At 39.7% G+C, this 5,608-nt stretch overlaps 1 long non-coding RNA gene across 1 annotated transcript in view; it reads right to left on the bottom strand.

The window, feature by feature from the left end:
* LOC117938163 overlaps positions 1-186 on the bottom strand; it is a 17,910-nt gene extending 17,724 nt beyond the window's left edge. The window contains exon 1 of the long non-coding RNA XR_004655336.1: positions 111-186. This is a non-coding gene — a long non-coding RNA (uncharacterized LOC117938163). The remainder of the gene's footprint in view (positions 1-110) is intronic.
* Between the last annotated feature and the right edge of the window lie 5,422 nt (positions 187-5,608).

The raw sequence follows: 5,608 nt of genomic DNA, 5'->3' as shown, positions 1-5,608 counted from the left end.
AGTCAGAAGCAGAGTATGAGGGCCCTGACAGTACCTAGGTAAGGACTACTAGCCAGTCAGGAGCAGAGTATGAGGGCGGAACATGCTAGCAGCTAGGCGAGCATTACAACGTTTGTCTCTGAAGTAAAGGCTGGACTACAATAGTGTTTGGAGCAGTTTATGACAAACAGTGGTTTCTGTTGGAGAAGCCCCTTTGTTGGGGGGGGATTTGGACTTTTTCACTTTCTAAACCTATAACATGCACGAAGAATATATAAAACACAAGAAAGGAAAGGGAAAAGCCAAAAAGTATAATTTTAGCAATTTAACAGAAAATATTCATAGTGTGATCTGTATTCTTTTCATTTCCAGCACTTTTTGGAAAGGCACAGGTTTCAAAGTCAAACGTTCATGTGCACTTTGATTTCTGTTACATTAAACTTATTCGAAGCAAAGACCTCCACAGAATCCATATCTCTCACACTTAGTTCCATATGGGCTCCACAGAAAGCAACACCTTCACACTCTGTCCCACTGCAACAGATCGCCACTTTCATGCTTTCTGGCTCGCACACCAGTTGGGCCATTTTGGTTGGAGCTCAAGGGAAAGCTGTCCGAGATCCTCAACCCCAGCATTCCCTGTTCCCCTTCCATTTCCCTGTTAGATGACCTCTCCTCTCTTCCAATCCCACAACGTCTCCTAACCTTCATCACGATGGCATTAACTTTGGACAAGAAACCCATATTCCAATTGGAAAGATGGAACGAAATTATCAATCAAATCATTCAAACCTAGCAAAGCTCACAGCAACCCTACAAGACAAACAAGACCCTTCCATGAACGGGACTGTTGTGGTTAGGAAGAGAACTGCAACACGCGGGACACGGTCCCCGGTCTCCTGGATGTTGTTTGAACCATCCACCCCCCCGACCAACCGCGCTGAGTTTGGCTTTTCAATATGTAACTGTTCTGTGATCACAAAATAGGCTTCCCATTGAAATACATAATTTTGAAATTCGTAATCAACACACAAAAAAAGACATTAACTTGACCTGTACACAAATCAATAGATTTAATACCATGGCTTTGTCCCAGTCCACCTCTGGACTTTCCCCCAACCTCTACACTAGTGACTGAACTAGTCCTTCACCCATCACCGGATACTTTAAATCCTCTGACATGCCGTGGACCACCCAATGACAATGCCATCACAACTTCACACAATGGTGCACTGACCAACACCTGCAGCTGAACGTGGACACCACAAAAGAACTGCTTATTAACACATCAAACACAGCCCACACTGGAATGGAGCCGCCTCCATCCACAGACAGTGGAACAGGTGAGCAGCTCCAAATATCTCATCAGAGACATGGACAGTCAACATAGCACTGACATCCATAAATTTGCTCCTCTGACTCGTGTTCCACAAGCTCGGTCTGAACTTGGAAAAACACTTTCTTAAAATCAACTCAATGTGATTTGTCTCTTGGACAATTGAGAAATCTGGTACTTCTGTATATTTTTTTTGCATCCCGATAATCCTAATTTGTTTATTAGATCTTTTTCCAATATCTTTTTTTCAATGTTTTACTGTCTTTCTACATTCCTAATGATTGTACTTTATGTGTTGTTGTTCTGTATTTGTCTTCGTAATCTGACTTGATGTCATAGAAAAAAACGCCGACCCTCAATGACCTTACAAGGATGAATAAAGGTTGAATGAAAAAAAACTAACCCAGACTCCATGTCATACACAAAGTCAAAGTTCTGTCTGTCGCCCCCACTTAATACTATTGTACTGAAACACCAATCTGGAGAGTAAAGCTCCTTCCTGAGACTATTTAGCGGAAGCCTGGCTCCGTCCGCTGGATTGTGATTGGTTTAAAGAAATGCCAATAAACCAGAGCAGGTTTCACTCCCATCCTGGAATGCTGTGTGGACTGGCCAGACAGAGGAAGGTCTGGCGACGTGACACTACATTCCAAACAACAACCTCACCATCCTTGTATCAACACTTCCCATTCCTTCCATCTGGACGGAGATACGGGTCGCTCACATGTAGACAAGCTCACTTTAGCAGGAGCTTTTTCCCCTCTGCAGCCCTGAACAGTCGGCCTCGCTGACACTGCTGTGAGCTGGGACGATCAATGACTCTATGGATATTGTGTTTTGTATACATCTATATGTAGCTTTCTGTATATCGGAATGTTTCTGTGTACTGGCTGGGGAAACAAATCTCCCTCTGGGACAATAATCTTCCATCTTACTTTTTGTCCAACTTTATGTTGAATTGTTAGTTCTGCTAGCTTTGGTGTTACGTGTGTGTTTGTGTGTGTAGATTTACTTTAACTCTACGCATAACGTAAACAAAATTTCAAACCGGGACTTTTTCAAAAATTCATTCAGAGCCTGGCAAAAGGAAGTTGTGCACACACATTGGTACTTCTGCTCTTTAATTAGTAATTATAGTAGTGTCAAAGATAATAATATGGTTTAAAGGGCAACAGTGTCAACTAATTTTAATGTTAATTTGTGCACATTCATGATTAATTCTACAGCAGAAATTTGGTAATTTCAGAGGGCAAAAAAAGTCCTCCTCCAAATATTTCATTTTAAGTATATATATGTATATATATTAGAGCTGGGCAGCGATTACAATTTTTGATCGCGATTAATCGCATAATTTCCCTGATTAATCGCGATAAATCGCAAAATGAAATAATGGATTCAAAAGTGTATATAGTGCAATTTTTTTTCAAATGTTCCGCCACATGAATAAAAGTGCTGTAACATTTGTTCTGCAAAAACTTACCAGCATTTTGTTTATAAAGTAGCAGTTAAATAAAATACTTAGTGTACATCTCAACTGAACTTTTAGCATATTACATCCTGTACATATTCAAATATGTGTTCTTTTATTTTATTATTTAATGTATATTGTATGTATGTATATTTTTCCAAGTATTTCATTTATATTTATATTCTGTGCTTTGTGACTGATTTTGCTTTTGTAACACTGGAATCAATAAACATCTATCTATCTATCTATCTATCTATCTATCTACTTGTGCCAATAATCAACATAATAACGTCACATTTATTGATATTACACCCACAGCAATGCTACTCAAGCATTTGTGTGTCTAAAACAGAACTTCTATATGCAAAAATAAACATAATAAACATAACTCATATAAAGCACATACTATTTACATTTCTTTAAAAAAGGCCCAAATATATAATATATAATATAAATATATGCCAAATCTATAACCAGTGAGGCCATTATCCTAGATAGATATCTATCTTTTGCACTATAGCATCTTTGATTGCATACTAGCCAGTTTGACTGGGAGTATTGTCCTCTTTCAGCCTCCATACTCTTTGGATGACGTTGTCTCCCATATATGGGCATACTATTGGCTTTGCTTCCCTAAACAGAGAGTAGACACGAAGCCGCAAGCTAGCGGCATAAATGAGCCAAAACGCGATGAATCATGGACATAAAGTGGTTAAATCTTGGATGTAACGGTTTGGATTTAATGCTCAACAACCCTGACAAAAACCTGGAAGTTCCAGAATGAATAGAAAATCACCTGTAGAGGCTAGAAGGACTCGGAAAAGACCTCCGTAGCCGCTAACGCGTTACCTTTTAGATGCAACTTTTGGTGAGTTTTTGTGTTGTATGGTTGATAAATGATTAAACTATGAATCAGAGGTGCTGTTTTTGCTCTTGGGCGAGTCTCTTGGCCTCAGGTCTTACAAAGCCTGTGAGCAACAAACTTTTACACTAATAAAGAAATAATAAAAACTGCGTTAACGCGCAATAAAAATTGTTTCGTTGATTGGCGTGAATTAATTAATTAGTTAACGCGATAATAACGCATTAACCTGCCTAGCCCTAATATATATACATATATACATTTATCCCCACTGGTACCTCATCCATTCATAGATAAATAGAGGAAAAGTATCACAATAAACACAAGTCCTAACAAAAAAATGATAGAAGGGCAATGACTTGGAGGTGACATCTCAGCTCCTGATTGGCTCACCGGGGGATGGCATCACTCTCAGAGGATGAAATGCGCACCATGGATGTGTGTTTCCCTTTGATCACAAGCAGCATGACGTGCCATATGGCCTGTATTAGCTGCTGAGCCATTCACAGCTTGGGGGGAGAACTCCCTCGTGGAGAGGAACTCAAAGATTAGCTTGTCATGTAAGATTTATGAATTTTCATTTAAAATAACTGTGATTAATATCAGCTATTAGGGCTACTGATGTGCTCCCTGCCCCCAACTTTATGTTAAACATAACTGTTTATAAAAGGATGCCTTGCCCTCTCTCACTCACACACACACACACACACACACACACACACACACACACACGCACACACACACAAACACTTTTCAATAATTGCGGGTACCCTACGTACTCAGATAAATCCCTTGTGCCTATAGTCTAGATTTAGATAGATAGAAAAATAGAGAGAAAAAAGAGATGTATTGTTTAGTAATAAGAAACGTGTTTACTGTTTAATCAGTTTTTTATCTGGTAAAAGTATGACACGTGATTTCAGGAGCTACCAACACTGCAACATACCAAATATATTGACAAAGACCAGCAGGAGGAGTACATGTGCTTTGTATTGATTGAATATTTTGTAGCTTTTGTGGATGTTGTGTGCTCCCCCTTCCTTTCTCTCCCTTTATTTCCATTTCAGTTGCTCCTGATTGGGCCCTTGGTGGGTGGCCCCGCCCCCGGACATAAAGAAGGGCGGGAGATCAGTCAGACTGAAGCAGCCTTTTCTAGTGTTGGCTCCTGTGGATTTATTTCTTCTGAGGATGGAGGTCTGGTTGTCTATTTTGGCAACAACAAAAAGATCCTTTTATTTAACGTGGAAGAGACTCATTGAGATAAAAAATCTCTTTATCTAGAGTATCCTGGCCACGACAGGCAGCAGTACAACCACACATACAAACACAAAATACACAAAAACACTAAAAAGTCCCTCAAAGTCAACCACACTCCTAAAGACATCAGGCAAAACATCTGCAGCCAGATGTGGCTTCATCTTCATCTATTAAAATGCCAACATACTGTAGAAATACATTTCATGATCGTACACTGGAAAGGGAGGATTGAAGGCAGTTGATTTGGATTTTGAATTTGAAAAAAGCATGACTGGTTTTTTCAGCATTTAAAACAAGTTTTACATCATAAAAGATTCTGTTGCAGTGTGTTGGGAGTGGGCCTGGTCTGTGGTGGGTGCTGAGCGATACAGAACAGTGTCATCAGCATAAAAATGAAATTTTACTTTGGACGCATTATGATCAATGTTATGTGAACATGTTTAAGGTCACAGTAAAGTTGACTTTGGTTGTTGGTTGTGGCCGATACATGCCTAAACGTTTTGCCAGAGCCCAGTAAGGGAAAGCCATTTGTTGTACTATCTACTATTAATAACGTAATGTTTCATTTTTCTACTCAATATTTGCCACCTCCTGTTTCATTTTCTCACACGCTGTGTCGTGTTTCAGGTCGCTTCGCTACACCTCTTTGTTGGCTTTCCCGCCTGTTTGACCACCTGCCCCGCCCTGATGCGTTTCACCTGTGTAA

Source organism: Etheostoma cragini, chromosome 22, assembly GCF_013103735.1.
Source record: "Etheostoma cragini isolate CJK2018 chromosome 22, CSU_Ecrag_1.0, whole genome shotgun sequence".
NCBI lineage: Eukaryota > Metazoa > Chordata > Actinopteri > Perciformes > Percidae > Etheostoma > Etheostoma cragini.
This window is presented reverse-complemented; position numbering and strand designations above follow the sequence as displayed.